This window comes from Biomphalaria glabrata, chromosome 4 (assembly GCF_947242115.1).
Source record: "Biomphalaria glabrata chromosome 4, xgBioGlab47.1, whole genome shotgun sequence".
NCBI classification, from domain to species: domain Eukaryota; kingdom Metazoa; phylum Mollusca; class Gastropoda; family Planorbidae; genus Biomphalaria; species Biomphalaria glabrata.
In genome coordinates, this window is record NC_074714.1 from 50,270,434 (window position 1) to 50,292,481 (window position 22,048).

The following is a 22,048-nucleotide window of genomic DNA, read 5'->3' on the forward strand; positions in this document are numbered from 1 at the left end:
TAGACCTAGATTCTATATCTATAACTTCAAACTCTACTTCACATTTCACACAGTACAATAAATAATGCATAATGATACTCACATACGTCATTTGTTTCAATATTAATAGTAGTATGATATTAATATTACTATTAGAATCTAGATCTAGTCTACAGTCTACAGTAACAATGATGAAGAATTAAAAAAAACATTCAGAATTCAGAGCCTATACTCGGCTACAATATGAATCGAGGACTTGCACGTAGAGGTACTCTAGATTCTAGATCTATGCTGTGTATTTGTACTAAGACTAAATTAATGTACTTAACTTAGAAAAGAATCTAGATCTAGATATCTACCATGCATACAATAATATTAATATTGTCTAATATTGTCAATATTATTGACATAGAAGTATTCAGCCTGCCTGTTTGTTTAGATTTTAGGATAATTAGAATCTGTATTATGCAAAAGGATTCAGTAGCCCGTCCCACTATACTATGGAACCTATCTGTGATAACAAACAAACACCCTAAAGAAGTATCTCTAGCCGCACTCTAGACTCTAGGTTTGAACTAAATTGTATCTACGCCTGCCCTCGTTCGACCTTTCCTTAACGAGGGCGGTACACTTTCACCTGTATCTCTCGACTCCCTGTATCAAATAGCCGAACTGTTACACATCAATGAATACAGGATCTAGAAATAGCTTAGGTCTAGTTATTTAGTCTTGAGGGTGGGGAAGAGAATGTTGAACTGTACAAATGAAATAAAAACACTAGTCAGCAAATTTGGTTTTATCAAATAGACAGTCTAGAATAGTTGTCAGAATAGCAGCTTAAATAGAGCATTATAGTTATTGCTTAGATTTCACTACTTGCGTGCTTTTATATTTCATATATCTGTAGCTTTGTGTCAAATTTAGTATTCGTCCTGTTTTAAATGTTTGCATCATTTTTTTTTCTTTATAAACTCCACACGTTCATTCCTTCATAAGAGGGAGTTAAAACGACACCCAAATGTACCCATATAACAAACAAATACAATGATGCCATTTAGAACATTCTACAATAGGACTTATGTAATACATGTAGACAGTTGTGTTAACACTAGAAATGCCTTAAAACACACACTCATAGTCTCTCTTTTCAATGCATCAAGCGCACACACACACACACACCCCAATGTCTAATACAAAAACAACAACACGTTTTGTGCCAATGTAAAGAATTCTAAACTTGATGACTTTATATCATATTCACAAATGAAGCCGAGTTATCTCATAATGTTATGTAAACCTAACAGTCAGTGTTGTTTAGTATAACCCATACCAGTAATTTTTTTAGCTGCCCCCGAAAGGGGAAAAGACGCTGTTAGTTTTGTGTGGAATGTCTGTCCGTCCGTCCCGTTTAGATCTCGTAAACTAGAAAAGAGAGTGAAAATCCGACACCAAAATATTTTAGTCCATTCAAAGTTCTGATGCAACGTCTACTTTTTTCTTTTCTGAAAGCGAACAATCTAATTTTTTAAAATCACTTATGCAAGCAGTTTTTTCATTAATGTACACCACTTTTACAACTATTCACTATTGATAGTAACAAAACGGGATTCTCTTCAGAAGGAGAGGCCATAGTTTGCCATATTTATTATTTATATTATTATTTATTAAGCACTTTATGCAAAGCGATTTACTGTATTTGATCCTGCCTTGAATGTTTATCATTTTTCTTGTTTTACTTATTGTCGGTAATTAAAAAATACAAAAACAGAGATTTAAAGAGATTCACTATATACCGAATACATCCACTTTTTGTTTGTTAGCTGGTGAAGGCCTATTGGCCTAAACGTTGATAGCTGTGCAGCGTCTCGAAGTAGAAGGAAACAACGGATCCAGTAACTGTCCTTGTAGAGTGACTGCTATTTCTGTTGACTTTGTCCGCTCCGCTCTGTCCCACAAATAACACACTCGACTCGTTGTGTTAGTTCCGCCTACGAAATGTGAGCAAACTGCCGAGTGTAGAAATTATAAAGCGGCAGACATGTCTTGACATCGTTGTAGTGTATTGCTAAAGATAGCAACTTTTTTTTTTTTTCAGTGCACATTGATATACCCTTTCAAATTTGATGTTGGCTTGTATCAGTCTGTTTTCTTCTCATTTTTTTTCTTCTATCTTCTGTCTTTCTTTCACTCCCTTGAAAGAGAGCGTGTCATGAGAGGCGGGGAAGGAGAAGGTGCAAGTAGATGTGTTTGTATTGTAGTAGGCTGGAGCTGAATGGTATTTACACCCAGGAAGAATAATGTGATTGTGTGTGTGTGTGGTACATTTTTGCTGGCATAGCTCTCAACCGTCGTGTTTTAACTGGGTCAACGGTACCTGCATAACGCACATTAGATATGTTTGAACCTAAACCTACGCGGGTTAGATGTATAACTACTCATCTTTAACGTAGTCTGTATGGCAGATGTTTTGTGTGTGTGCATATGATTCACTCCAAGATCGACAAAACATACGTTTTACTTGTTTGATAGATCGAGACATGTCTTCCTTTGGTTGTCTTCACTCTCATACATTCGAGTTGGCAGCCGCGGTTAGCAAAGTCTTAAGCTTTCATTAAATACCTTTTCACATCCTTTCAGACCTTGCAGTCTATGGCGGCAGATGGTGTAAACCACATCTGTTTCCATGGCCGGCTAACGAGGGTGTCATGTGGCCAGCACAACGACTAACCGCCCGTACTTTCCCAGCGTATTTCAGGTACCCATTTGGGTAAAAAAAATAAAATAACGAAGTTCCAAATCTCAGTCTTTACCTGGGTTTGAACTCGAGACTTCTCTGTGCGGAAGCCAAGCTCTCTCTAACACTCAGTCACTACGTTTTGATTAATATATTAAAAACAACACACTACATATCTCATGGAAGTTAAAGGCTGTGTGTGTAATTGTATTTACAAAGTATTGATGTTTCCCGGCGGATTTTGGTCGATTCATGGTTGAAAGAGAAATACTGCCCCCATCCCCCCTCCAAATCACAAGGTTAAGGTGAAATTATAAGTAAGGCTCTTGATAATGACACCAAAAACACCTGCTCCGTCAGCCGGCTCGATCAATGTTCCCATTGTGGGTAGCACCAAAGTACCGCTCTTCCCCTCTCCAGTTACTGCCCCCCTGTCATCCGCCTCTGGGATTGTATATTGTACATGTCAATTGGATAATTGAGCGAATGAGAGAAACGGGGAAGGGGGGGTTTGCACTTAGCAGCGCGTGCGGTGAAGCTGAAAATGGTTGGTCGGTGATTTTAGGTGTGGCGTTTAGTTACATTAGCGTTCGTTTTACTCACTGCCATGTTGCTAAACATATTGATAAAATGAACTGTTGATCATGGAAAAATAATATCGATTAACCGTTAACAAGTTGACCACTGGCATCACATTTATAAAGTCCGCCATTTCAAAAAAACAAACAAACCATATGTTCGGTCAAAGGTCAATGTCACGCCCGTCAATAACAAAATCGTACGAGCTAGCACTTGAGGGATCATATTGTCTCTTGTTTTCATGGGACATTTTGTAGTGCATATTTCTTCTCTCTGCTTGTCTGCATTGACCCAGACTGCTAGCTCAGCCATCTTTACATACGATAGAATTCGAACCTCTGTCGTGTGGATGTTCTTTTAGAGCTCTCATGGCCTTGACACACCGCCAACTCTGGACGAGCTTTAACACACAAGTATCTGTAGTCTCTGGACGAGGTTTAACACACGAGTATCTGTAGTCTCCGGACGAGGTTTAACACACGAGTATCTGTAGTCTCTGGACGAGGTTTAACACACGAGTATCTGTAGTCTCTGGACGAGGTTAATATGCATGACTAAATGCATGACGCGTAGGACGTAATCATCTTCTTTTTTGAAGTAACGTCTGTATTATATAAGATAAGAAGATAAGAGTGTCTGTAGTCTCTGGACGAGCTTTAACACACGAGTGTCTGAAGTCTCAGGACGAACTTTAACACACGAGTATCTGTACTCTCTGGATGAACTTTAACACACGAGTATCTGTAGTCTCTGGACGAGCATTAACACACGAGTATCTGTAGTCTCTGGACGAACTTTAACACACGAGTATCTATAGTCTCTGGACGAGCTTTAACACACGAGTATCTGTTGTCTCTGGTGCCCGGAACACACTTTTCAGACAGGAGGAGGGGAAAAAAATCAATCTTCTTACCAATCCATCTTCTAATCATTATTGCCGGGTGACTGGAACAAATTACCAGGTGGACCAGGTTCTAGACTCAGCAGAGCTCAAGTAGGAACAAAAATAAAAGACAGGGGTCATCACTCTAGCGTCCATTTCGTTGGAAAGAAAGACATTTATTTTCTTTTCTTTTCCTCAACCACTACAGTGACCTTTCCTCCTATCCCCCCCCCCCCCCCACATCCGAGAGTCCCGTTATATTGAAGCTGAGTTGGCATGTATCCCAGAGTGCCTCGCCTATTTCAATACGCATTTTGTCTGTAGTGCTAGTAGTAATTTTGTTGAGGGTCCAGCGAGTGCCTTTTTTTTCTCTTTGAGTTATCGATATCTACGTTCATCTTGTATGCGAAGACGTCTTGTGTATGCCCTAGTTACACCTCCAAACACATTATGCCTATAGTTTACAGCCGCCCCTGACCAATCAGCCAACGTTTGATATTTCTCCGATGACCAGCGAGTAAAAGGTTAAATTGAAATCATTGCAAGCGGTGCGCCCTTGGATAGCGTTCAGTTAAGGTTTGATATCTGGACATAACATTAACACGATGGGGCATCCTTCCGTCCATCCCAGGGGCGCTAAATATATTGGAAAGCTCATCCTTTCATTCAGATCTCTCCTTGACTTGAATATTTGTCTCCATGCCTGAAAGTTTTGAGTTGTGGACCTGCCCGTGCACTCTCTAGCCCGTCGTATTCATGGCATGCACTAGTTAAATACAATGTACGAATAAGTTGAAATCCGCTGAAACGTTGACATATCTTGTATGTAGATGTCACTGATAAATATGCCTATAATCGAATCTAGTTCGGTAGTAGGTTTATATATATACACACACACTCTCTGTGGCATTTTACGTCTCGAGAAATGATCTTTTCCCTTTGCAACTTCTTGTGTGACTAAAGAGGCCAATCCTTGATACACAGCTGCGGTCGCAGGTTGGGCATATGTAATCACCAGGCGCCGTTGCATTTTCACCTTTCTTTCAACTTCTGTTGTGTATGACATCTGCAATTCGTGACCCTTCCTTTATGTTCTCTCTCCATGTGGATCTATCCAGTGCCACACACACACTCACACATTTATATTCATATATATATTCCTCGCTTAAATAGTTTTTGATATTAAAAATAAAGCTGTCTCTGATGTCCGCCTGATCTAAATGATTCAAGTCAACAACCTTTGAAAAAAAAAAAACAACTAAAGTTTGATTTAGTAAGTCTTGCCTAGTTGTTATGTTTCTTTTAATTTGACGTCATTTATTCGTTGAATCCTTTCGAGTGTGTTTCACCCCCCCCCCGCCCCCAGTTTCACTCTCATTGTTTGAAAGCCTTGTAATGTTGTAGCCAAGTGCTGCCACTCTGCCGTAAGTAGGACACGAGTTTTTAAGTTGCACGTGCGGTCACCAATGTCAGTTGTAAGTAAGAGCGAGGTGAATAGTGGGACAGTCCTTACACGGACACGCTGACCTCGACCTCCTGGTCTACACATTTGACAGGAAGTCAGTCCTGTACACACCAGTGAGCTACTATTATAGCGCTCATTTGAGTCCTCCAGGGTGAGCGTTCTGTGCTTGAAACATGATTACTGAAACATTCAGTGCCAGACACCAAAAATAAAGTAAAAAACAACAAACAAACAAAAAGTTCCCCTTTCGGACCTTGCGATCTATGGGGCAGATGATGTAATGGTCGTCTGTTTCTGTGGCCCTCTGTTAACGAAGGTGCCATGTGGCCAGCTATTGCCTATTAGAGCTGGGTGGACTCAAGGGCGTCCTAATGATCCCGAAATTAAAAATCCCAGTCTTCACCTGCACTCGATATCGGGACCTCTCAGTTCGTAAGCCAAGCTTTAACGCTAGGCCTACACGCCTCCGAAGTAAAGATAAATATATAAATGTTGGGAGATAGGCTAAAATGTTTTGACTTTGTTAATATCTTTTTTTTTTATACTGACCATAATTCTTTTTATACTGACCATTTGGTAGGTAAATATTGTTCTTCTGTTAACATTTTTTCATACTGACCATTAACATTTTATTTGGAAGGTAGTACCATTGGTAGGTAAATTATTGTTCTTCTGTTAACATTTTTTCACACTGACCATTAACATTTTTATTTGGTAGCTAGTAATTTTTCTTTTGTTAATATCTTTTTGTACTGACCATTTGGTAGGTAAATATTGTTCTTCTGTTAACATCTTTTCACACTGACCATTAACATTTTATTTGGAAGGTAGATTTTGTTTTCTTTATTAATATCTTTTCATAATGACCATTGGCATTTCATTAGGTAGGGATCGAAATCATTTAGCTTTTGCCAGCCATTGATTTGCCCATCCTATTGAACGGATACTCATTTGTTTAGTGTCGGACTCCGACCATTTAAGCCCCCACCTGATCGTGGCATCAAAGGCTCCTGTTATGTGCTCTGCTGTGTGTCTGTCTATTTTAGAATTAAATTCTCGGCTATCGAATGGCCGAACTTGATATCAAATAAATAACTGGAATTGATCAAGTTTGACCCATACAGTTTTTATTTATCTGTTTATCTATTTTTATTTTACCGACTCAATCCACTCATTAAGGCATCAGTCAAAAGAAACTCATTTTGTATTTTGAAACGTAGACGACTACCTGGCCTACCAAAAAGATTTTTTTTTATTTAGGGGAGGGGGGGGGGGTTCATAAAGTTATCAATGGACCAGACCGTCATTTCTTCATTTGAAGAGAAACCACAGGCAGCACATTTCTAGGCAGTTTTATTTATAAAAAAACCTTTGCGACATCGCGTGAAGAATTTCGACTTATGTAGGTCATTCCGGTGGGAAAAAAACAAACAAACAAACAAATGATAAGGCTTTATTGACCTTTGAACTGCTATACATACTAAAACACACCAAGAACCTTTAAACTTGAACATGCAATGTGGTTTGAAACAACAACAAAAAAAAAAATCATCCAGAATAAACATGGCGACGGACAATGGCGGTTGCTAAAAGGATTTTCGTGAGTACTACTTTGTTCTGGCCGTGTATTCCTCCGCTAGCCCGCTGAGCTTTTTCACTTCCTCACAGAGCATCAGTAGCTCTTTAGACTTCCCATTGAGCAGAACGTCCAAAGTGGAAAACAAGGAAATCACTGACCATAAAAATAACGCCATCTGGCTCTCTCAACCCCCCCCCCTCTCCCTTTTTTTTCCACCCACCACAAATAGTGAATGTAAATTAAAAAAAATAATTTTGCCAACTATTTTCTTGTTTACTTTTTTTTTATAAGTTCGAAGTTGTATATTCTACTGGTGTCAGAAGATTTATATTCTTATCTTCTTCTTATCTTATATAATACAGACGTTACTTCAAAAAAGAAGATGATTACGTCCTACGCGTCATGCATTTAGTCATGCATATTAACCAATGACTTAAATTCTGCCAAGTCACTGGTTTTCCTGGCTAGCTCAGGCAACCCATTCCATTGCTCTAATGGCACTAGGGAAGAAGGAGTATTTGTACAAATTTGTCCTAGAATATGGGACGAGGAATGTGCCTTTATCTTTGTGTCTTTCTGAGTATTTTATTACATTTTGTTTTTGTATTTGAAGATTATGCTTCAGTGTTTTTATTTATAATTGCTACTTTACTTTTGAGTCTTCTGTCCTGAAGGCTTTCTAAATTTAGTGATTTTACTAATGGTGTTACTCTAGTCAAATGTGAATATTCTACTGGTGTCAGAAGTTTTATATTCTACTAATGTCCGAAGTCTTAGATTCTACTGGTGTTAAAGGTCTCATGTCATGAGAATGTTTCTTGTAGGACAAAGCACGCCATTGATTGAAAAGGAAGGAAATTAATATTCCATTTTGTTGTGAATTCCTATTAAATCTCTTCAGCGTGCAATTAAAAAGCGGAAACTGAAAAAAAGCAATTGAAAAACATAATCTGACAACAAGGTCACGTGATCACTTATTTCCTCATGTATTAGATTTAAAGTGTTCACAATTTTGCTTGCTGTTTTGCATAACGTTATCTCAATTTCAAGAGTTATTGCAACGAATTGCTTTCATGAGAGTTCAAAGTCTTATTGGACAAGCTGTCTATTTATTTAAAATTCGGCCGTTTTACTTTTTGAAGCAACTACTCTCCAGCCTACAGATGGACAATCTCGGTACTTCTGTGTTCTTTTTAGTCGTTTTCACTTTTTTTTTTGAACGAGTTGAGGACCATTGAAGTACTGCGCTGCATCGGTTTCCTCGCTAAGTACCATGGCCCAGTTGCAAGACAAGATTTCCTTTCCTAAAGATTGACTTCCTGTTACGTAATTAGAGATTTTGTTTTCCTTTCTAACGAACAAGAGCCTCTCGCTGATTCCTGTGTTGGCGCGAACAATGACATCGACACGTTTTATTATGTAATACATGAAGCAAGCGAAGACATGTTAGGATGAGTTCAAAATATCTGAGTCTCTTTCAACCCTGACACCAAGAACCTTTGAGTTGAAATCCACCTCAGTCATTTACTTATCATGATCAGATCACTCAGTCCTTTAAATAATGACCTGCTGACATGGCAACACCCTTCTATAAATTTGGGACTAAATGAAGAATTTCTGTAGAGCATTTGTTTGATAGTTCTTTGTAGTTCTAGATGTCAAGTTTGCATTTTTTTTTTTGCATTTAGAATATATTGTTAAAATTGCAGACGCCAATTCAGTTTTTTTTTGTTGCTTTGTTTAAACATGGGTGTAAAGGTTAAACTGTTCTTGATTCTATTTATCTGGCTCGCCACCCGTCTCGTGGAAAGTGTTCCTACCAGTTGTCAAGTTAGAGTGGGGGGTAAAATTTGAAAATCCCCCCTGGGTCCCCTCTTGAGGGGGGGCCTCCTAAATGGTGTCTTGATGTCGAATGTCAAAATGCAGGGGCCCCTAAAGAGGTCAAGCACCCTTGGCCCCCATATCCTTAGCTACGCCACTGGTTCCTACACATGTAAATAAAATAATAGTATAAAAGTATGACGTATGGACCGCGCAAAATTCCATCAGACTGTATTTCTCACTCTTTGACATAGTCTAGAGTTGGCAACACTCAGGGTTTTTAGCTTTCTGCAAGCATCAGCAGTGAGGCTATAGGGCATTTTGTATGGTACTTGGCAAGGCGTCAGATGTGTTACCTGACGTCAGTACTGGATGCTACAGAGACAGCCTGTGAAGAGTTTTGTTGCACATTTCTATACAGCTATTGAACAACTTAGCGCACCACAAGTTGGTTTTGGTGGAAGGAAGGAACAGATAGGTGTATATTGTAATTCCTCTTGTTCGGTATTTGACCTACATTCCAATGCAGTGCGCTTCAGTTACGAACTATAGTCGGCTTCCCCTATTATCTTGTTTATTCTTACTTGTGATATTACTTAAAGAGATCGGACAAGTCCAATCGTTACAGAAGGCCTGAACACTAACCTGCAACGTCACAACCTATGGGCACTTTGTCACAGGCCTGTACAAGAAACAAGGTTGTCACGTTGCAAGTCAGTGTTGAGGCCTTCTGTTACGAATAGTCTCGGTTCAGGCTTAGAGACTAAAAGCGCACAGGATGAATCTGAATGGAAAGAAGCAGGCCAGGGACCTCCATGTGCCACTGGGATGGATAGATGGATAATTTGACCCGACTTATAGTTTGAGACGTTACTTTTCAAATGACGTGTATGACGTCTTAGCTCAAATGTCCTGTAGGACTGCAGGGAATGGCAGCGACAAGGTTCAAACCCTAGGCCACCAAGGAAACTCGTATCAAACAACAATACTGCCAAATATTACTTACAGTGCTCACATTTGAACTCGGGACATTTTAAAGTGTCGATTAAAAAAATGTTTTATTTCAATAAACTCAATCATCTGAAATGTTGAAATAACGAGACAGATTATTAGTTGGACATCAACAACCCAAGAAATGTGCCCCCCTCCCCCACGAGATAAAAGCTAAAATTGGAACACTTGAGACATCTTTTCCTCGCCCCCCTTTTCCTCGGCCGATGAACTTATGAAACGCCCCAGGGAGGCGCCCGTGTTGTAAATGTCGTCATTGATAGCCGGTCGTTAAAGTGAACTCACCCTACAACCGGGTTTGGGAAGGGATCGATACTATATCCCTTCCCGTGAGCTGACTTTTCTCAAGTGGCTTTCCAGTTAGCCATCAGCACTGTCCTCTATGTGTAGTAACTACAGAGTGGTACCGCTTTGTGTACAGTGAAAGTAACAGCATGCACTGCATTCATACTCGCACTGTAAAAGGCTGCGATCTGAACTCGAGATTTTGTTCCTGTGTCCATCCGGTTTTTAGAAGCACTTGACATTTTTATAGAAAAAAATGAATGCGGGTATTTTTTTTCTTCAGATAACAGTCTCGTAAACCGATGTACACAGAAACCATAATCTTTTAAGTTCTCCTTTTCTGTACATGATGTGTACTTCACCTATGAACACGATATGTAAGTCTGTTGACAAAGTTAACCAGCTACTTTTTATTCGCTGTATATTCATCATGTATTCAGTGACATTTCAGTCCGAGTTATTCAGCACCAATCCTGGAATCCACTCCCATTTCTATCTTAACTAATTTTCATTATCAACCCCGAATGTTGTTTGTAAAACTATAAACTAATAAACCCTACTTTACTTGCGTGTACTGGGAGAGCAGCTAGGTTTCTGAGTGGATTTTTGTGTCATCAAGTTGCTGCAGGTGTGAATTTAATTTTTAAGTCTAAAATTATTTTTTTTTAACCCTCGTCACTCTATGAAGTCATCCCTGGTTTGATTTTTTTTTCTATGTCGGTGTTGTTTTTCACTAACCTATATCGTGATAACTTCAAGCGCTTCTTATACTGTGCTTCTTGGTACATCCATTCCACTGTGAAGCTTCACTAGAAATTTATTGAAACATTGATCATTTTTTTTTTGGTTACAACTTGTTAGAACAGGGGTTCTCAACCTGTGGATCGAGACCCCCTTGGGGGTCGATTGACGATTTGCCAGGGGTCGCCTAATACCATCGAAAATATGGATTGTTTTTGTCAATTCTTCTATTGCTGTGGGTGAGTGGGGGTCGCGGCAGATTGGGGGATTGTAAAAAGGGGGTCACCGAACTTAAAAGGTTTAGAACCGCTGTGTTAGAACGTTGACTTCAATTAAAACGTTTGTACATACCAACGGCCTTATAAATGTCACTCTTTTTATAGCTCGGTTTTCTATGGTTGAATCTCAATAAACTTGGCTAGAGTAACACCTTTAGTAAAATCTCTAAATTTAGAAAGCCTTCAGGACAGAAGGCTCAAAACTAAAGTATTAATTATACATAAAACACTGAACCATAATCTTCAAATACAAAAACAAAATTTAATGAAATACTCAGAAATACACAAAGATAAAGGCACATTTCTCGTTCCATATGCTAGGACAAATTTTTGCAAATGCTCCTTCTTCCCTAGTGCTATTAGAGCATGGAATGGGTTGCCTGAGCCAGCCAGGAAAACCATTGACTTGGCAGAATTTAAGTCATTGGTTAATATGCATGACGCGTAGGACGTAATCATCTTCTTTTTTTTTTTTTTTTTGAAGTAACGTCTGTATTATATAAGATAAGATAAGAAAATCTTTGAAGTCTAGACCAGTGTTTCCCAAACCGTGTTCCGCGGATCCCTAGTGTTCCCCGAGGCCTGAATAGTTGTTCCACAAATAAATGGAATAATTAACTATTAGGCCACCCGTGAGTGGAGCTCTCTTTAAAAAAAATAAGCAAAAGTTTTTCCAGTAAATTCTCAGAATGTGCGAAGTGTTCCGTTAAGGAAAAAAATTTGGGGAAACAGTGGTCAAGAGTCTAGGTAATAACTTGGTCAAGAAACGTAAAATTGCTGGTTCGTCTACCAATTGCCACCATTACCTGCATTGCAAGTTGATAGGACTATCTCTTGAAAAGGGCTTTTTAGTCACATAAAAAAGGGCTTTTTAGTCACATGAAAAAGTGCTTTTTAGCCACATGAAAAAGAGTTTTTTAGCCACATGAACTAAAGTTTTTTTTAGCCACATGAAAAAGGGTTTTTTAGCCACATGAAAAAGGGTCTTTTAGCCACATGAAAAAGGGTTTTTTAGCCACATGAAAAAGTTTTTTTTAGCCACATGAAAAAGGGTTTTTTTAGCCACATGAAAAAGAGTTTTTTAGCCACATGAACCAAAGTTTTTTTTAGCCACATGAAAAAGGGTTTTTTAGCCACATGAAAAAGGGTCTTTTAGCCACATGAAAAAGGGTTTTTTAGCCACATGAAAAAGTTTTTTTTAGCCACATGAAAAAGGGTTTTTTTAGCCACATGAAAAAGGGTTTTTTAGTCACATGAAAACGGTTTTTTTAGCCACATGAAAAAGGGTTTTTTAGCCACATGAAAAAGGTTTTTTTTAGCCACATGAAAAAGGTTTTTTTAGCCACATGAAAAAGGTTTTTTTAGTCACATGAAAATGGTTTTTTTAGCCACATGAAAAAGGGTTTTTTAGTCACATGAAAAAGGATTTTTTAGCCACATGAAAAAGGGTTTTTTAGTCACATGAAAAAGGGCTTTTTAGCCACATGAAAAAGGGTTTTTTAGTCACATGAAAAAGGGCTTTTTAGCCACATGAAAAAGGGTTTTTTAGTCACATGAAAAGGGCTTTTTAGTCACATGAAAAGGGCTTTTTAGCCACATGAAAAAGGGTTTTTTAGCCACATGAAAAAGGGCTTTTTAGTCACATGAAAAAGGGTTTTTTAGTCACATGAAAAAGGTTTTTTTAGCCACATGAAAAAGGTTTTTTAGCCACATGAAAAAGGGTTTTTTAGTCACATGAAAAAGGGTTTTTTAGCCACATGAAAAAGGGTTTTTTAGCCACATGAAAAAGGTTTTTTTAGCCACATGAAAAAGGGTTCTACTATTCTTTGTACGACGGAAAGAGGACGACACCATTCTCTACAATTTGTTGATGATACATTGGTCAGTGCAAACAAAAAAAGGTGTCAATGACCTTTCCCTTCAAACTACGTCCAGACTATTGATTTTGTCTCATACGCACACTCGCAGTTTGGCCAGTCTCCAGCTTTAGATATGAATGACCACTGTGACGTAATGATGTGCTGCTCAAACGATGACCGCTGTGGCAAAGACTATTGACTGAGGAAGGGAATTTAAAAAAAAAAAAAGAAAAAAATGGCATTCTGCTGAGACTGAGGGTTATTTGACCAGATAAATGTGTGGTCAACTGATAGGATAATTCTCTCGCTCGCCACTTCACGCGCACACATGTCCTGGTCTCTTGAGGCTCTTCCTGTGACAATACTGCTCCCATTCATCAACGTCATTTGGCGAGATCTCACGTTATTAACCTGTCTATACCAGGACACAAGCATCATTTTCTTAGTAATACATTTTGGTGTTTACAATAATTTTTAAAAGAATCCATTGTTTCACGAGATAAACTACTCTTAGTCTTTCTTTCTCTCTCTCTTTTTCTCCCTTTCTTTCTCTTTTTCATTCTCTCCCTCTCTCTCTCTCTTTTCTCTTACTCTTTCTTTCTTTCGTATTGACAGTCGTAAGATTGAATATAGCCCTCTTTGAAACATCGCTATTTTAAATTCCACTTCATGAAATAAATGTTCTGTAGTCACTGGACAACTGGCCCCGACCTAACTTACTGGTCCAGTCAAACTACACATAATATTCACATTTGATTTAGAGTAACACCTTTAGTAAAATCATTGAATTTAGAAACCATTCAAGATAGAAGACTTGAAAGTAAAGTAGCAATTGCACATAAAACACTGAACTATACTATAATCTTCAAATACAAAAACAAAATTAAAAAAAAATACTCAGAAAGATGTTCCATATACTAGGACAAAAATTTGTACAAATGCTCCTTCTTCCCTAGTGCTATTAGAGCATGGAATGGGTTGCCTGGGTCAGCCAGAAAAACCAATAACTTGGCAGAATATAGGTCATTGATTGAGTAGATTGACCTTTAGAACACACGTAGGACGTAATCATCTTCTTTTTTGAAGTAACGTCTGTATTTTATAAGATAAGATAATGCCACAGGCTGTTGTCTTCTATCAACTATGTATATATATATTTTTTAGAAACGTGCTTTCATGCTCTTGCATAATTTAAGAACGTCATGTATAATTTAATAAAATCTTGTATTATTTAATAACGTCATGTATTATTTAATAACGTCATGTATAATTTAATAACGTCTTGTATTATTTAATAACGTCATGTATAATTTAATAACGTCATGTATTATGTATTTAAGGAAGCTAAAGATGGAGATTGTGTTCAAGGATCTTGTTAAGGTGGGGCCAGAATGAAAACGTTTTAAAATGATAGCCGATAACAATGAACTTCCTCTGACACCAATGTAACTGTTTCTGAAACCACGAAGTTACCTTTCTACTCCTGCCTCCTCTATTGCTCGGATGCACGATTTTCACTCTTGTCACCCAACCACACACACATACACACCCACATACCTACTCATTCCCACACACTAACAAAACGACAACAAAAACTGTTTACAGCGATTAAACATGTTCAAACATGTCAGCAGATCTCGGGTTGTGACTTGGGAACAAACCTTGAGATAACTAGTACTATAACAAGTACCCTCATTGGACGTTTAGAAACAGTCACATTTGCTTTGATTTTTATATACGGTATCGACTTGTATCAACTCACTCTGTCTGGTAAAAAGTTTGTACACCTTATTTCTCATCACACAATCTCGGATCAAGCTGAAATTTTGCACAATTATTCCTTTTAACTGACAACACAAGATTCAATGAAAAAAAAAACCCATGTAGTTAATTAACTATTGTTTTTTTTTTTTTTATCATGAACAAATGTGGTATAGGTTGAATTAGTACTCTTGAGGACACTAGAGCCCTGAGTGAAAAAGTTTTTATGCATTCAAAAAAAAAAAAAGATGATGTAAACATTTACCAACAAAAAAAAACTTATCCCCCCCACCTTTTTTTTCCCAACTGGTCCAGACAAGTGATAGGATCATAGCGCACTGAGAAAGCTAAAAAACTAAACAAAAATAATTGGTAAACATATTTCTAATCGCACAGATTTATTGTGTCTAGGTCAGTCATACATATAATTACATGACTTATCCAAACTAATTGATTCAGTTACACTTAATATAAGCTTTTTTTTTAAATTTTTTTTTGCGCTTGGTAGAGCGAAGTGCAGTGAAAAGACAACCAGTTTGCTCGTAACTGGAGTTCAGATAACCGTGACCCCATATCGAAGGCGCCGATAGAACTCGCTAAGAGGATGACTGCCTGGCCGTGCGATAGGCTCTTCACGCTGTCGTCTCGGTGGTCCCGAGTCCAGTCGTGCTTACCGTCATTTCCTACTGTCTCGCTGGAGATTTAAGCTAGGACGTGATACTCTTCATTTACTGACTGAAGTACATCATCTCATTACAGACGTCCCTAGTGTACATACTGTACATATCTATGTTATAAAGCAGAAAGTATGGCGTATGTTTGTATGTCCCACATAGAAATCAAAACCGTTTGACCGGTCTTGATAAAACTTTGCATAAATGTTCCTTAGATCATGGCAGAGACCGTAGTGTATGTTTAATGTCCCTACCACAACCGGAGGGCCCTAAAAAAAAAGCCCAAAAGGTACCTAATTGTATCGTTATTAAAGTACGAAACTTTTTAACAAATCGGGTAAACCCGTTTTAATAGTTTTGATACTGTGAGATATATTTTTCGCCGTTTTATATCAAAACATATTTTTAATCTTATTACCACGGATTAATTAATTGTTTGTTTATTTTTATTACTTAGTTAGGGATTACGAATAATTGCGCAAGGTTTAAACGTGATCTGAGAATGGGAAGTGGGACAAATAACACGTACAAAGTATATATCAGACAGAGTGAGTTGAGATATAAGCTTTCTAAAAAAAAAAACACTCTATTGCTACTTTTGTATGTTACATGTCACGTTTATGTATAAATGTACTTCCGATCTTAATCCTCAAACTCCACTTGCAGATATAGTAACACATCTGCTCTACCAATTCGTACCCAACACGAGTACATTGTTCTTTTGCTCACTGGTCACTCCCCCTTCTTCTTTTATTCTGTTTGTTTATCCTGTTATCAAGCTGCCAACTCATTTGAATACAACATAGAGGCAGACGATACAACAGCGTCAGGCGTCGAGCTAGAAATGGTACGAGTCACGTGACATGCATGTTTATACAAGAGCCCAAGTGTGAGTGCTCCGTGAGTAGCAATGTGTGCCCCGGCAGCCCCGCCTCCCCAACAAGCGTTAGACTTATCCCCCCCCCCCCAACCACTGTTACTATGCTAGTCTCGTAGTAGTGTCGGCCAATTATTCAGTGCCTGGGATCATTGGGCAGTGAGTTAACCCAGAATTTACAGACTCGGTGTGGGTACAGTTAGGATCTAAATGTAGTCTGCAGGAAACACACAAGCGTCGGTTATTTCACATGTGGTACATTAGAATTGCTGCCAACTGCACGCATCCCCCAGGAATTTATTGGTCGATGACTTTTAGCACCCATCTGTAGGTAGACTTCTAAACCGCTGTAGGCGTATTATATTCTCAAGTATAAAACTTCAAATGGCTTGAGTGAGTTGTTTTGCGAACAAAACTAAATATAACGTTTATTACAATATAGATCTAGACAATTCAACTTCAGGAGAAATGAATAAAATTGTAAATCATTACAAAAAAAAAAACGCGACGTTTCACTCTGGCAATCTGGAGTCGTCTCTCCTGCCTTAGAACTTAGAACGCTTATATTGCACCATTCACATTGCATAGCTAACCACCGTCACCATAGAAACACACACACACACACGGACCCATAACATTGGTCCTCCCAACATCGCGAACAGCTGATAAGGAAATGAAAAGTTCAAACATAATAATAATAAAAACTAATATTGAATTAATAGATAGGCAGAAGCTGAAAAAACAAACTTTAATGAAGGGTTTTAATTTTGTAGATTTGTTAGATTTAGTTTTTGGCGTCAGCTGAGAGTGTGAGAACTGGGATCATCGATCGAAAACAAGTTTGTTTCTTTTCTTTTAGAGTTAGCAGCTCCAACTTTTTCATGAAATTGATTCCCTGTTGAAGATAGACGGAAATGATTGAGCCCTGGCCTTACCTGTTGCTAGGCCTTGCCAAAATGCTATTTAAGAAAAATCAATCGACACAGTGGCGAGGAGTTGAACAATTTAGAGATCTACTTCCTGTTCCATTATTTTGACAATTTGAATGGAACTATTGTGTATGCAGATTTAAAAGCTTCTGTTACTTCAGCATATCTGGGTTGAATAGGCTAGGTCTATGTGGGTGGCGCAGTGGGTAGTTTCAAGGGTGGTTATGAACTTGATTAACTACGAAGCTTATATTAACTCTGTCAGGTACAAAGTTTGTACACGTTATTTCTCCCACACCAAATCTCGGATCAAGCTGAAATTTCGCATAGTTATTCCTTTTACCCGCAAACACAAGAATCAATTAAAGAAACTAATTAGTAAATTAACTTGAGGTTATTAATTATTTTGTTTGGTATCTCGAACAAGGGACAGAAAGTTTACTCACTGATAAGGTGGTTTAAGTTGAATTATTCCCCTTTAATGTCCGTAGAAAGAAAAGTTTTTAAATAACTATAAATAAAACCTATTAACAAACGCAGCTTCCTGGCACAGTGGTTGTCGTATTGCTTTGAGGAGACCTTAGCCCTCGAGTTGAAGTCAGGTCGCTCACCTTTTTTTTTTTAATATAACTACATTTAATAAGTGATCACTTAGATAGCCCCTTCCTTCTACACTCTAACCCTTTACAACAAGTCCAGACAAGTGATAGTATCGTAGCTAAAATCTAAAATCATGAAATTGCGCTAAACAAAAACATTTGCTACAATATTTCTGATCGCACAGATTTATTATTGTTAGTCCAAACCTATTACAAATTTAATGACATGACTGATCATGCTTAATGTGCTATGGCCCAATCTCTTCCGTGTTTTGGGGAGGATGTATCTGGCTGGTTTTCTTTCTCTCTTAAGGCGCTCAGCAAACAAAACTCAGCTCAGTCAGGATTCGAACTCCAGCCCCCTTGATTGATAGGCAAGCAGCACATGCCACTCTGCTACCCATGCTCCCCTTTGATGTCAGTGAATTAACTGTGAGAGACCAACGCTTTCTGTTGATACACTAGGCTAAGAGTTTGGTTTGGTAAGTCTTGGGCTGTCTATTAGGAACTCACTACAATGGACAAAGTGTCGACCTGTGTTGCGCCACACCTCTCAACACATTACACACACAGTCCTCGCATTTATACTTCCTTGTGGACGTGGTGTCTGGGGTTACCATGACCAGTCGATTGTCATTAACTTTAAAAGCTGGTTTTTTTTTTTCTCTATTCAAATATTTTATCGCGAATTGCGATCTTTTAGGGTTTTGGTTTTTGGGTCCAGAACTGAGAAATACAAGATATAGATATCTTCCTAAACAACCGGATTTCTAAAACAAAAAGAAATAGCTCAAAGCCTGAACCTTCCTAACACATGCCATTACATTATGTCTCGTGAAGAGGGATCAGAAATTGTGTTCACCGTAATTATGCAGTTTACTGCGAGCGATTCTACATCAGGAGATTGAATATTAAAATAGTATGTCAATTACATTATTATGTCTAAGGAGACACATGTGAAGTCATTTGATACTGTCAGTAGATGTCCAAAGTATATGTATAGTTGCGTGTCAGTCACTTGATGTATTTCTGCTATAGTGTTTGCTTGTTATTGTTTTGCACATAGTAAATTATTTGAAGAGTTGTCTTTGCGGGGAAACTGTTCGAAGCCAGCAGTCTTTGTGGTGTTTTGTATGGGGTGGCTGTTTTCTGTGTTGTCTGTGATTTGGGGAAATGGTTGTGTGGTTGTTTCATGAGTAGTCCTGTGATTTGGGGATAAGGTAATGTTGTTGCATCTTGTGTTTCGGTTGAATAATTGGATCGTGCGTTTGTTGGACTGTCTCTTTCGTTTGGTGGAGTGATTGTTTCATGCATCTGTTGAAGTGGTTGCTTTATGTGTTTGGTCGATTGTCTTTGGAACATTTGTTTATGTGTTTGACTCACATGTACAATCGCAACTGTTTGTTTGATGATTTAAAACTTTGCCTGCAGATGCCAGAAGCACGGCTCAGATTACAAACTCGCTACATTGTACATTAACCTTTACAACTTATCGTTCATTCAGAAGAAATGCGCAGCAACAAGGCTTAGAATAATTCCAGCAACTTAAAACTTTTTTGTTCTGTGCGCAATTCCTCTCCCTATCTCCATACACCCCACACAGTCATGCCAAACTTTAATCGTAATATGTAAACTGTATCAACACGTAAGGAGGAGCGGTGGCTGAGTGGTAAAGCGCTTGGCTTCCGAACCAGGGTCCCTGGTTCGAATCCAGGTGAAGACTGACATTTTTCACATTTGTGATCTTTAGGGCGCCACCGAGTTGGACAAAAGTAATTGCCGTTGGTCGATGTGCCGGCCACATGACACTGTCGTTAACCGTGGGCCACAGAAACAGACTCACAAGGTCTGAAAGGGGGACTTTTCTACACTTATTTTTTTTGAAATAATTGTCTCAAACGTGAAAGCAGGCGTTTGAAAGGAAGAAAAAAAAATTTTGCTAAATGTTTACTTTCAAGATATTGATACATTCAGCGTTGATGCTTCCGTTTCCACGTATACGTATTGCTATGCTGCCTGGTTGGTTACTATGCGCTTTGGACTCTCGTCACAATGGTCCTGAGTTCGAACCCTTCCTGCTGACGTCCCCTGCCCTCCTGCAGGACGTTTGGGCCAGGACTTGTAATATTCTTCAATGAAATGACGTCCGAGACATATAAATCAAATTAAATATAATTGGCTCCGATCACTGCACATATGCATATAGGTTTAAACTCACAACTCATCTGTATCTGACCTATATATCCTCGTGAAAAGTGTGCTTACAAGTCTGTCTGCATCGCTAGGGATGACTTTGATCATCCTTCAATGTCATTCACATGGAATCTCTCACCTACATCTCTTCCCGACCTGCCCCCCCCCTTTTTTTTCCGTTTGTATGTTATTTTTAACTACGGGGAAGATGCCGGGAGTCAAAGGTAGATCACGTGACCTTGAGGCTGCCGACCTTGCTTTTGTTTTCCGACACTGCAATTTTACAACTTCTGTCTTGGCGGGAAAAACTAATAAATTATACAGACTATCTGCCCCCCCCCCCCCAAAAAAAAAAAAGACCTTCCCATATGTTAACCTCCTCGTCTCTGTTAATTATAGACTTAAACTCTTTGAAGTCATTGGCTGGCTCAGCAGCTCGTTCCATGCTCTCATGGAAGTGTGATAGAAAGAACGCTTGTATGAAGTTGTGCCAGCATATGGAATAAGAAATGTACCTTATCTCAAACCTTACCAATCCATTTATATTTCCTGGTCCCCACTAGTTTGGTCCTTACATTCTATAGTGAGGCACGGACAGGCTGCTGTGGTCATAGAAAACTGACCTACCCGATAGACTTGATTGAAAGGCTTACAGTCCTCAGTGATGGTATGAACCTTTAAAAAAAAACAATTTATACAACATTTTGTAAGTCAAATTAAAAATAAAGAAATATTAATAATAAGGCATGTCTTCGAGACTGAAGATAAAAAAAAGGGCGTAGAATTTTACGTGGCTACGCAGTCCTAGCTGTGATTTAAATATTTTGCCACATCCAGCGTAGACACAACCGCTTTTAACAAATAGAGGATATTACTATTTTCCCGATTCTTAGATATATTATTTTGTTTGAAAAACATTGCACGTACAGTTTTAAAAATAAACTTAATGAAATTTCCCATTCTCTACAAATAGAATCTTAGTAATTGCATCAACCTATAGACACATACACATCGTAACATGTTGCATACACGCATTTCTTTTATCATTCCAACACACTTAACAATACCCAATTGCTTCCTCGTCGTTCTGTGTTGTGCTGCTTTAAGCCGAACACTTAGCCAATTAATTGAATACGTCCAGCCAATTAACTGGACCTCGGACATCATCACAATATCCCCTCCCCCCCCCCCCATTTTCCCTTACATGTTGAAATAGCTGTTAGAGCACTGCCTGACCTTTGGAATCGCCTCCTGTTTATGTACGTATGTGAACAGTCCTCTTTAGAATGTTTTTAGAGACGAGGTGTTCCTTGCTAGTTGAATGGACATTGTTTCACTTTAAATCATTGTCTCATTACTCAGTGGGACAAGAAGTAGTTACAGTACACATGTCGTTAACCGAAACGAAAATGAGCGTTAACGAAAATAAAATTGCAAAAGTAGGACCGGGGAAAATAGAAACGAAACTAATTAGAGGGAAAAGTAATATCATAAGTGAGATTGAAAAATAAATGAACACAGTGTCAGGAGAAAGCTTTGATTAGAGAAACGTGTGAACCCAGCATTGTGGGATACGTTTGGTCAGTGAAACATGTGAACACAGCAGTGATGGGATAGGGTTAGTGAAACGTTTAGACCTCGCTTTAGCCTGACCTTTTATAGTGAGAGTTAAGTTTATGTTTCCTATAGTTTTTTTTTACTCTCTTAATAGTATCACTTCGATAAGGTCATTATGTAGAGAAAAGGTCGTTATGTAGAGATAAGGTCTTTATGTAGATATAAGGTCATTGTGTAGAGATAA

At 38.5% G+C, this 22,048-nt stretch overlaps 1 protein-coding gene across 1 annotated transcript in view; it reads left to right on the forward strand.

Annotated features, from left to right (window-relative positions):
• Positions 1 to 22,048, forward strand: part of LOC106068426 (SLIT-ROBO Rho GTPase-activating protein 1-like) — a 163,903-nt gene that overhangs the window by 496 nt on the left and 141,359 nt on the right. The window lies entirely within an intron of this gene.